The sequence below is a fragment of the Rhinolophus sinicus genome, linkage group LG06 (assembly GCF_036562045.2).
Source record: "Rhinolophus sinicus isolate RSC01 linkage group LG06, ASM3656204v1, whole genome shotgun sequence".
Taxonomy (NCBI): Eukaryota; Metazoa; Chordata; class Mammalia; order Chiroptera; family Rhinolophidae; genus Rhinolophus; species Rhinolophus sinicus.
The window spans coordinates 116,067,528-116,080,517 of record NC_133756.1 but is presented as its reverse complement, the minus strand read 5'-3'; the positions used below and the strand labels follow the sequence as shown (position 1 = coordinate 116,080,517).

The following is a 12,990-nucleotide window of genomic DNA, read 5'->3' as shown; positions in this document are numbered from 1 at the left end:
GTGTACATTGTGGTAATTTGATATATGTATACATCCTACCTCTTAAATTGCAAAAGTTTCCTAGCAGTGGTCTATGCTAACCTGCATTTCCTTTAAGATGCCAGGCTGATAACAGATTGAAGATCAGGATTGAAGGCAGGAGTGAATCCTGAAAGCGTAGGCAGGGAACAGAGAGTTCCCCGGGGAAGGCGGGGTGGCACACAGACTCTGGGTCTCCTGAAGCCTCTTTATAACTTTACAGTCTAGTGTTGGCCCTTTAGCTGATTCAGAGTTGTCTGTGTGTGTGTGCAGGTAGGTGCTGACCACTTCAGGAAATAGAAGCACCAGGATTTTTTCATCTTAACAAGTAAAAACCACCTAATCCTTTTATTTCTAGGCACTCTCTCTACCTGTGTCTGAATGAACACTGCAGCTGAATAAATATCAGAGTTGAAACTCAGTTTTTAGATAATGTTTCCATCTTTAGGCATCTTTATTCTGCGACACAGGGGCCTCTGGGGGGCCTAGACACTTTCTCAAGGTCTCAGTTTCTTCCAAGACTTCAGAGCAAAAGTTCATAGATTCTAATTGGGGGCTATGGCTTCCTCTAGGAAAAGTCAAGTATCTCCCAGGCTCAACCCTGGTGACTATCTAAATAAAACTCTATGATTGAAACAAACCATTTCTGACCTTAACCCTTCTCTGAGCAAATAATGTTACACTGTACGTAGTACTGGAAAATGCAATCAAGTCCAACAGTTTGATATGCAGAATGCATACTCCCCCCTTAAAGCTCCTGTACTCATTCACCACGCCTGCCCCATACTTAGAAAATGGGAACTTTATTTTGTTAGCACTTTCAACTGTACTGTACTGTACTCCCAACTGAAATGAGCTTTTCATAAACCAGAATATAACATGATTTATTCATCTAAATAAATCAATTCCAACAAATTCAAGCCTAAACACTTTCTAAAACTATCAATGTAGAGTCAAAAATGATTAGAAATTATCTCCAAAAAGATTATAAGTAGAGATTTCATTTGTAAACAGTCCTTAGTTTATAGCTCCAAGTTCCATCATGATGTTATTTATATTATTTCAGACGCACAAGTATGCTATAAGCTTCTTGAAAGCAGAGACAGAAAATATACATGGTACAGTAGAAAATAAACAGGATTTTGAATCTGAAGATGTGGGTTCAAATTCCAGGTATCACTTACTGGTGATGTGACCCAAAAGAGTCACTTAACCTCTGTGAGCCTTAGTTTCTTCATCTGTGAAATGGAACAAATTTCGTGTAGCTAACATTGTGATAGACAGGAAAAACGAAGGCACAGAACGTATCTTTTAAAAATGTGTGTGCATTAATATAAACTTTATCTTCTAATTGTTTTGAACATGTGTCTCATCACCCCTGTATTTGGGCATAACTCAGTGTCAGAGAGCATAGCAGGTCACTAAAAATACTTCCTGATATCTATGTAGGAGAGCATCTCTGTGGTCAATAAAACTACATACTCTAAACTAGGCACGGCACCAATATATAAACTCGTAAGTTTGGCAAAATTCACTTTTCAACTCAGTCACGACGAGTGGCCCCGGGCAAAGCACCACCTTCTCTTGTGCACCTGCAGTCGTGGGGGTGCATCCTTAGCATTATTCTCCGCCAAAGGAATCAGAACTCTGTGGGTGGGAGCTGATTCCACAGCCGTGGACCACACCGTGGAGTTAAAAAAAAATATTGGAAAGGTCTGAATGTGCTGTTTACTCAATAACAAAAGCAAGGGTGCTTTAAAAATATACAGAGAACTGTCAAGGACTGCTGAAAGTCAAACGGATTAGGTTTAAAGGGGTTCCCAATGGCCACATTGTAACATTTTAAGTTTAAAAGTACATGGAGCCTGTGAAAATGAGTTCATAACATTCCAAGGAAAAAAGTATACAAAAGTTTTTAAATTTAAAATAAAAGTGACTAGGGGTAGCCGATTAGCTCAGTTAGTTAGAGCGTGGTGCTGATAACACCGAGGTTGCTGGTTCGATCCCCCTATGGCCACTGTGAGCTGCGCCCTCCTTAAAAAGAAATAAATAGATAGGTTTTGTTTGGTAATTTTATGATTTTAATAGGAAGGGGAGTCTTATTTAAATATTAGTTTCAGGTTTGTTTAAATTCTCTTAATATAATTGCAGTTACAAGTTAGTTTGGCTGATACCTCCTTTCTTCTATTAAAGCAATATATTCGATATAAAGTATATAGATGTTTACCTGTTTCTATCTGTATAAGTAGAGAAAGAATCAACACAGGGACCTATGAGTGAGGAGACCAGGACCAAGCAGAAATTACACAAAGAACAGGAAGGACTGAACAGGACTGGCAGTCACACATAATAGCTAACACGAGGGGGGTCTAACAGTGAGAAAGCACTGGTGGTCATGTACACGGACCAAGGGGAACGCGGGTTCAACAGTATGTTCTCAGGTGATACGTCAGCTTGCAGAGGAGACCACACTGCCTGTGCTCCTATTCCTTCACCTTCTTCCTAGCGGTGTTCTCAAACTCGAGCACGCATCACAGTTCTCCAGAGGGCATGCAATGCAGAGTGCTGGGCCCCTTCCCCAGGGTTTCTGATTTAGAGGGTCTGAGAATCTGCATTTCCAGCAACTTTCCAGAAGACGTTGATGCCACTGGTCCTGGAACCACCTGTGGAGAACCACTGCCCTCCACGCATGACTAATTATAATGACATCAGGCCTAAGTTCTGAAAAACATTCAGGTCACTATATCATAACACCTGGACAGTGTTTTATAACCTTGGCCAAGTGAGGGACTAAAACGCTCCTCCTTTCACGGGAAGAAGCTAGATTATAAGAAAGGAAAACCTATGCGAAAGGCATGAACTGAATGTGTGGAGTTCATCTATATCAAGGAAGGTCAGCCTCAGCACCAGGGCAGGGGTCTGAAACACCCGAGAAAGCAGCCAAGACGTGCCCCGACCAAGGCTCAATTAGTTTATAACAAGGTGCCAGAACCTTGCCAATTTGAGAAGGTGTTCCTTTTACCTTCTGTTTTCGTTACATTATTCCCTCGTTTTTTTACCTGGGAAAGGTTATTTCCATGGGAAAGTCAAATCTATAACTTAAATCTTGGGAAGATATCAAAATAAACATTTTGTTTCATGCAAGGAGATTATGCAAATAAGTACCGAAATAATGAAGAAATTAATAAAACCTAAGGTGCTAATGTTTTACAATAAAATTAGGAATAAGTATACAGATAAGATTTGTAATCATTATATTTGTAAATGTCTTCTCTCCTATTTGAGGTTTTTGAAGTATTCGAGAGAACCAGCCAAATAAAATTTGTGGCTGCAGTTATATTAAGAGAATTTAAATCTGAAACCAATATTTAAATGCGCAATAAAAATTATTTTTCTGTTTTGAAGTTAAATGTTAAACAAAGTATAAACAGATGACGACATTCCTCGCTGGCACAAAAGCCTCTTGGTAGTTCCCGATACCTGACAGATTGCTCACATTGGCCAGAAATTTGACCATCAGGTGTGGAAAGGTGTGGAAAGATGCTCCAGAGTAGATCAAGTAACTCACAATCCCTTATACTGCTGCTTTAAAGGTGGGATGCTGTCATCCCCAAAGAATTCAACTACAGGATTGAATATCCACTATGGAAAGTGGGGAAGAAAGTAAGATTGATTGAGCACCTACTTAGTACCAATTCAGTCTTAGCACCTGGCTCATGGTACATGCTCAATAACTGTTATCTGTTATCCTAGTACAAAATTATGTTAGAAAATGGGAAGGGCATAAAGAGTTATGGAACACAGGAAAAAGACTGACTTATTGTACCTTGAGAAGGGAGTCAAAGAATATGTCAGGATGAAAGGGTAGGAAGAGAGTTCAGGTTTTAGGCACAAGGATGAACAGAAACACAAGGCATCTTCTGGAGATAGTGAGTTGTTTGGTGTGATTATGGAAAAGGATGGAAAGCCTTCAGTGCTGCCACACCAAGGAGCATGGACTCACCACCTAGGTGATTGGAAGAAACCAGATCAGACCCAGGTTTGAAGAAAATATAACTGAACTATACACAACATGCATGAATCTCACAAACATGAAGTTGAAAGAAGAAAGCAAAGCTGAAAATGTGATTTCTTGTATATAAAGTTGAAAACTAGACAAAAATAAGTGTTGTTTAAAGATGTGCACACTCAAGGGAAAGCTACAAACAAAAGCAAGGAAGCGATGACTACAAAAGTCACTGTACTTGGAAGAGGGACAGAATGGAGTAAGAAGGATACGATTGGGAAGGGACATACAGGGGTTTCTGAAATGCTTTTGATTTTTTGACCTGGGTGGTAGCAACATGGGTGTTTCCTTTACTGAACTGGATGTGATATAATTTTTTGTATGTGTATTATATTTCACAATAAAATGTTGAAGACAAAATTGGAAGATTCCTGGGAGGATGATGAGAGTGGGCAGAGTCTGGAGACAGAGAGAGAAATTAAGAGCTGGTCACGATCATGCAGGCAAAGGAAGAGGGCTTGAGTACGGTCATAAGTGGTAGGGACACAGAGGAAAAAAGGGGACATCAGAATTACTTAGAAGTTAGCTCTCAGTGACCTATTAGAAACTGAGGGAAAGGAAAAAGTCAGAAGTGACTGTAAGATTTTTTAAGTTTCAAGCTTGGGAAAATGGATGACAGGCAAGGAGAATACTAAGAACAACAGACACATACAATTTTTTTTTAAATTAATATGATTCTCATACCATAAAATTCACTCTTTAAAGTTTACAATTCAGTGGCTTTTAGCATATTTACAATGTTGTGCAACCATCATCACTACCTAATTCTAGAATATTTTCACCAACCAAAAAGAAACCCCACACTCATTTACTCATTAACAGTCACTCCCCATTCCCCGTATCCCCCATCCCCAGCCCTCATGTAATTTTATGAGAATAAAATCTCGTGGTTAAACCTGTCTTGACAGAATAACAATGCTATTCAGTTGTTCTCAGCAGCCTAATTCCCAAGGAGATCTTATTTCAGAGCCCTAATTTGTTTTTCTGCAAAGATGGGAGCTCTGGAGAAGCTGGAAAACCTTCTTTTTCCAAGATGTAGAGAGTAACATTCCCATTCCTAATTCCAACTTGGACAGGTACTCGAGCCAGTGGGGATCAACGTGGCAGAGACAGGCTTTCAACCAGTGGTTGTCCTGCCCACACTCTGGGGTACTGGAAGTGCCCGTGGTGGGGGGTAAGTTGTCACAATGATTGGGGAACAGCAGGGACAGAAATACTAACCTCAAACAATGCAGGCGACAATCTTGCATAACAAAACACTGACCCACCCCAAACTCCAACAGAACCCCCTCCCCTCTGAGAATCCTATTATTTCTGCAAGTACAGAAACCAAAACGTCCACCTTGACCACTAGTTTGATCCCATCTCTATTTTGGGTGACCTGTTTCACCAGCAGGCCTGTTATTCTCCATGACTAACTGTTTAAGCGCTTATAATGGAATAAATTGCTTTTCTACATTAAAAAACAAACAAACAGAAAAACAAACCCAAAATGGAGAGTTATGATTTGTAATTGGGAACCAGGCCCAGGCCCAAGAATGTGTGGTTAAGAATAGCTTAGAGAACAGAAGATTTAAATTAGCTCACAGTGAAAAGACAGTATTAATAGAAACCCAGATATTAATAGTGATGAGTCTCAGGACTTGCAGTGTTCCCATCTCTGCGCTTGAGTCTGTGCTGTGAGTTAGGCCTGTGGCTTTAGATGCGGGAAGGGGAAGGCTGTTCTCCGTGGCACAAACCATCAGAAAGTGGACGGCAGGGCTGTGCCCTCCAGTCCTACAGTGACGAAGGCCCACGAGGGAGCTCTATACAGGGGGAAAAGTTTCACTTGTCTTCCCCTTACAACTTTTGTTGTTTTCTTGACACTGATTTTGTAGGAAGTTCTGCCATTGGCCACCCCTTTGATTCTGGCATCGAAGAACCTTGTTAAACGAGGCAATTTACTTTCAAACTCTTGTTTTTATGTGGGAAGCATAAGCAGCAGGATGAACCAGCTCTTAGGTTAAAAGGGTTTCCATTCTAGTGGGGAGGTTAAGACATGAACACCACTAAATGAAATACACATCGGCCTGTATGACATAACGCAACAGAAATAATGTAATAGCTGAAAGTACGTTTTTGGGTCAGTTTTGCTACTTACAAACTTCATGAACTTGGGATCTCTCATGTCACCTAAGTTTTAATCAGTTTCTTCAACTCTAAAATGAATATGATAATCCTGGCAAGGTTGTTTGTGAGACTCAGAAGTGAAAGGTTATTTTTTTTCTTTCCCTAAATAGAGACTATGAAAAATTATGTATATAATTATATATTTATATATAACATATATTTATATATGTATATAATATATTACATAAATAATATAAATTTATATAATAAATTATATAAATTATATAATAAAATATATAAATATATACCTATATAAATCTATATTTATATATAAAAATATATTTATACATATAACTATATATTACATACAATATAATGTATAGTTCTATATATATATATTATATATATAAACTTTCCCATAAAATTCTATTAAAGAGGTAGGAGAGTTCATATTTGATATTAACAAAGGAGGAAGCATTCGAAGGCTTCAGACACATGGTTAGGATAGTAAATATGTTACACCAAAAGTAATAATTTATTCAAAAAATCTCCATTGAACCACTGTTTTGTGCCAGGCCCTGGGCCAGGCAGTAGGCGTTGGTGACTTGGTACAGCTTATTACATTGCCTTAACATTGCCTCAATACATTTGTTTATTCATTAATTCTTTCTACAAATACCTCAAATGCAATTAGTTTGCCAGAGTAGCTAGACACCTTCGAAAGCCTGAGGCCATTGGACTTAGGGCCAGATGGCCATCAGACGGGGCTGGCGGGTCCTGAGAGAAGTGCCTATTAGGAAGCTCAGTCGGCCAGTTAATGCAGAGACAGACACGTGAGACCCTGAGATGGGCTGGAGGACACAAGGACACAGGCACAGGAGAGTGCTACCAGCACGATTTTATCGCACGAATGATGCTGCCCAGTGCTGGATCTATTGACAGCAATCAGCTTCATGCCTTGCTGCAAATGACTAAGAAAACCAACCTCCCTCCCAATTCTAGGCTTGGAAACAATTCCTTTGCATGTCTATGCCACACTGCAGACCATTATATACAATGCCGGAACCAAATGAATGCCTTAATCAACAGAATGCCCCCTAGTGTTTACTGTAAGTCCAAGCCAGGCTGTCCTGTGGAGGAAGGTGGGGGTGGGGGTGGGATGGAGGGGACGGGGAGGAGAAAGCATAGATTATTTCCCTATAATTCTTCAAGAAGAAAGCATGGGGAAAGCAAGAGGGAGATTATTTTGGGGTTTTTCCATGCTGTGTGGTGTTTACCGTAAGAACAACTAAATACATTCATTCTGTGCCAGGCACTGAACTAAGCACTTCACATATATTAACTGCTTTCATCCTTATAACCATGCTATGAGTAGTTGCTATTATTGTAACTGTCCCAGTTTAAAGATGAAGAAAACAGCGTGTGGGGACAGAGTCCCAGAGAGCAGTTTCCAGGCTCTGAGCCTCATGTGGAAAGGTGCTGGCTCGGGTAGTAGATGGCCATTAGAGTGACTAGTTGGCCATCAGCTGTTACCGATTAGCCATTAGCCACTGATATAACTGCCGTGGCTACGTTGGTTGGTTGGCAGAGAGGCAGACGGCAGGTTGCGGATAGTGTGGCTCCTGCTTCCTATGTCTCCAACCCAGCCACCAGCGAGACTATAGTGGTATGACTCCCCTATCTGTGGCTCCATGGGTGTTCCTTTTTGGCCTCACCATGTCCTGCGTTCTTGTGCGGGGAGCACCACAGATCCTGCATGACACAGGGGCACAAAGCAGCTTAGTAACTTAACTGTAGATGCAAAGCTATGAAGTGGCAAAGCAAGGACTTGTGACTGTCTCCTGAGTATCTCTTGCTAACCAAGGCTTCCTCTGTTAACCAAGGCTTCCTCAGACCCGCCTTCACCTCTCAGCTAGGAATTTTGGCACCTTTCTAGGTCTGAAGTATTAAGACTCTCAACACGGGTGGTAGAAACAGGAACTGAAAATAAGACATGGTTAGGTATTGCATTATTTTATGTTGAATCTTAGAATTAGAGAATCTCTGAGTGCTGGTCTATTAGAAAACCTGGCTTCAAAGCTCAGTCTGCTATTTATTGTGTGATCCTGGGAAAGTTCCATGATCTCTCTGAGACTCATGAAGAAAGAATCACCTGCTCTAATTACGTTAAAAGGTTGTCATATGAGAATCAGATGTATCCAAGCTTTGTTGAGTGGGTTGGCTTTGGGACCAATCTGAAGATTGTCTTTTTCAGTACTTCAAGTGATGTGGAGGAATGCACTGCCGGGTAAATAAATCGTTCCGTACTCCAATGAAGCAGATAGTTCTGAGGCTGGATCAGAGCCCTAGGTTGCTGGGAATATAAGAGCCATTCCTGCTTTACATGTGAGGCCTATTGAAGTACCTCATGCGATTCTGTCTGACTCAGGTGCTGAGTGCGTGGTTCGTTTACTTCCCTTCCCAGGCTGTGTGCATTACATGGGACTCGACACTCTACAGAGTAAGGAACAATCCAGTTAGAAACAGAATAAGAACTCTCTGGTATTCCGCCATCGCGGGATCATTGGGGATCATGAGCAAGACTCACAGCCTCGCTATGATTCAGTGTCACCAACCCCCAAATAGACTGATTCATTTGTTCAGCGCACACCATGGCATCCTGCCAAATGCAAATCAACTGTCTATGGGGCACATGCCAAACTATGCTGGGGGCGGGCTCATGACTGCCGCAGTCACTACAACAAATAACAACACAAGCCTCTAGGTGCAAATTACCACGGATAATAAACTGAATTCAAGAAACACTGAAGAGACCCTTCATTTCATTTTAATTTATATGGCGCCATTTATCACACAAGTGCCCTGGGGCCTCTATAAACCGAAAGGAAGACATCAGTACAGATTAGCTTCTCCTATGCCTCCGTGATCCTACCACTGTAAATCCACCGACCACAGAAAATGTGACAAGAACACAGGGAAGACGGCTGAGTAACTGAGAAGAACTCACAGTCTGGAAAGTATGAGTTCTGTGCCCCATTCCTAACTGGATTATTCCTTAGCCTGTGGACTTAGAAGTATCAAATCCCATGTAATGCACCCATAAAAGCACCACGCCAGGAGGGGAAGTAAAGGAACTATTCACTGAGCGCCTGAGTCAGACAGCAATCACATGAGGTGCTTTACATAGGACTCAGCAAGAGTGGCCGTTAGTATTCCCAACAACCCAAGGCAAAATCATCGTGACGGTACTTGCAAGCCTGTTTTCCCAAGCAATACACAGTGTGTTAAAACAGGGACAGAAACACCAGCTACCAAGACAAGTATTAATAGCCAGCATTTGCACACTGGAGTCGCTTACAGTGGTTAAGCATCTTGCCTGAAGTCAGTCAGCTGGGTTCCAGTCCCATCTCGATCCTCTAGCTGCATGACCTCGGCCAAATCCCTCAACCCTGCTGTGCTTTAGTATCCTAGTAGTGAAATGATGATAAAGCCAGTCCTCCCTGCCATTCATGAATGTTGCAAGGACTACATGTAATAAAGAATTAGTAAAGTGTAAAGTATGTAAAAGTGTCTTGTCCTCTCCCACCTAGACTGCAATCGCTGGGGGGCACAGACCATGTCACAGGACTTTCTTTAATCCCTGAAAGTAGGACGACATTGCACTTGCTGAATGACCGTGCTTTCATCATCATGATGAATATATGATGTTAATATGAGTATAATAATAATGATTATGCATTCATCATTGCAGATGAACAAAAACTGTCTAGTCGCCTTTTCAACACATTTGCTGAGCACCCATTTCTGTAACTGGCATTGTGCCATATGCCACAGAGACACAGAAATGAATATGTGCCCCCCACCCTCAGGAGGCCTTGGAGAAAGACAGTCGTGCACTAAAGGCAGAGTAAGTGTCAAGACAGGGCTCATTCCTGGAGCAGTGAGAACAAACACAGCTCAAGTATAGGCTTATAGTGGGAGGAAGGGAGTGTCACACATAAGGCCGAGGAAACAGGTTGGGGACAGATTGTGTTAAAGCTTTAAATGACCCTCTTCTAAGAATTTCAAAAGAGAGCAAACTAAAGGAGCTACCTTGAGAGAGTCGGAGAAGCATAGTCAGAAGAGGAAGCAGAATAAAAGTGCAGACGGAGAAGGGCTCTCCAGGGAACGCTAAACACACTTCAAAGTTCTGCTCAGGGCAAGCTGCCCACACAATTATTTTTTTCCCCCTTTCTCCATTCCTTTCTTTTTCTCACCTTACATTATAAATGGTCCGTTTTTCCTTTCTTTTATGCCTTTGGCCTGCCACCTTTAAGAAGGGGCCTTTAGGGTGTCCTCAGGGATATTTCAACTTCTGTTTTCTCATCCATAAGACAGTTATAACACACCCCAGGATTATCATGCATATAAAATGAGGGAACATCTATCTTTTCAACAAATGGTTCTGGGAAAACTGGATATCCACATGCAAAAGAATGAAGCTAGATCTTCATACCATATACAAAAATTAAAAATGAATCAAAGACTTAAATGGAAGATCCCAAACTATACAACTATTAGAAGAAAACATAGAGGAAAAGCTTCATTGCTTTGGATTTGGCAATGATTTCTTGGATTTAACACCAAAAGCCCAAGTAACAAAAGAAAAAATAGATAAATTAGATTATATCAAAATTCAAAACTTTTGTGAATCATAGGACATAATCATCGAAGTGAAAAGACAACCCAGGGAATAGGAGAAAATATTTGCAAATCATATATATATAAGGGATTAACATCCAGTACATACAAAGAGCTCCCAAAACTCAACAACAACAAAAAAGAAAAACATAATTAAAAATTGGGGAAAAGACTTGAATAGACATTTCTGCAAAGAAGATATACAAATGTTCAATAAGCACAGGAAAATATGCTCACTTTCACTAACCATCAGGGAAATGCAAATGAAAACCACAACGAGATACCACCTCACATCTGTTACGATGGCTACTATCAGGAAAAAGGAAATAACAAGTGTTGTCAAGGATATGGAGAAACTGGAACCCTTGTGCACTGTTAGCGAGGATGTAAAATGGTACCACTGCTATAGAAAACAGTTTCATGATTCCTCAAAAAATTACAAGTAGAATTAACATGTGACCCAGCAATTCCACTTCTGGCGATACAGCAAAAAGATTTGAAAACAGAGTCTCAAACAGACACTTGTACACCAATGTACACAGCAGAATTATTCAAAATAGCCAAAATGTGGAAGCAATGCAGTGTCCATTAATGGATGAATGGAGAAACAAAATGCAGTATATACACACAATGGAATATTATTCAGCCTTTAACAGGAAGGAAACTCTGACACATGCAACCACATCGATGAACCTTGAGGACTTAATACTTAGTGGAATAAGCTAATCGCAAAAAAGACAAATCCTATATGATTCAACTTATCTGAGGTACCTAACGTAGTCAAACTTATCAACATAGAAAGTAGAATGGTGGTGGCCGGGGGCTGGAGGGTGAGGGAACAGGGAGTTATTGTTTAATGGGTACAGAGTTTCAGTTTTATAAGATGAAAAGAGATCTGGAGATGCATGGTGGGGATTGTTGCACAACAATGTGAATGTACTTAACACCTCTAAACTGTACACTTAAAGATGATCAAGACAGCCCTTTGCCTCTTGCCACACCATCAGGTAAGCCACGATGGGCACGTACAAGTCCATCCAGGAGCTATGGAGGAAGAAGCAGTCCGCTGCAATGCGGTTTCTTCTCAGGGTGCACTGCTGGCAGTACCACCAGCTCCCTGCGCTCCACAAGGCCCCCTAAGCCATCAGGCTCTATAAAGCTCGTAGGCGGGGCTACAAGGCCAAGCAAGGTTATGTCATATATCGGATTTGTAGCCACAAATGCCCAGTTCCTAAGGGTGCGACCTACGGCAAGCCTGTCCATCATGGGTTAACCAGCTAAAGTTTGCTGGAAGCTTTCAGTCTGTTGCTGAGGAGCGAGCTGGACGCCACTGTGGGGCTCTGAGAGTCCTGAATTCTTACTGGGTTGGTGAAGATTCTGCGGACAAATTCTTTGAGGTTATCCTCATTGATCCGTTCCATAAAGCTGTCAGATGGAATCCTGACACCCAAAGGATCACCAAACCAGTCCACACGCACAGGGAGATGTGAGGGCTGACATCCGCAGGCCACAAGAGCCGTGGCCTTGGAAAGGGCCACAAGTTCCACCACACAGAACCATACTATTGGTGGTTCTTGCCGTGCAGCACCCTCCAGCTCCACCGTTACAGCTAATATGAGTAATGTTTGTAAAATTCTTACCTAATAAACACTTTAGAACAGTCATGTCTGCTTAAAAAAAAAAAGGTCAAGATAGTAAATTTTATGTTATGTATATTTTACTACAATTTTTAAAAATGGAATGTTTCCAAAAATAAAAATAAGGTAACATATAGTATAAAGCATCTAGCCAAAAACTTGGCAAAGAACCTTAGTTCCTTCCTCTCTCCCTGATGCAATTCTGTATGTCAAGGTTCCTTTCAAGTTACCTAAGGAATTCAGTCCCAAACAGGTTCTCCAGCTCTGCCATTAAATCCAGCTAGCTGTGCATCGGAGGGGGAATTCCTTCCCTCACTGAGCTTTGATTTTGTTAACCATTGGAAAAAAAAAAAAGATTAAAATACATTACATTCCCTTTCAGCTCTAAAAATAAGAACACATTGAGGATTAAATAGATTAAGAATAGGCTATCAGAAAGGAAGGAAAGGAAACATTTTTGAGCATTTATTATATAAATAT

The 12,990-nt window shown here is 41.0% G+C and overlaps 1 protein-coding gene and 1 pseudogene across 1 annotated transcript in view; one reads left to right on the top strand and one right to left on the bottom strand.

Moving 5' to 3' along the window:
- Positions 1 to 12,990, bottom strand: part of GAB2 (GRB2 associated binding protein 2) — a 182,633-nt gene that overhangs the window by 76,771 nt on the left and 92,872 nt on the right. The window lies entirely within an intron of this gene.
- LOC109444803 (large ribosomal subunit protein eL15) lies at positions 11,790 to 12,486 on the top strand (annotated as a pseudogene).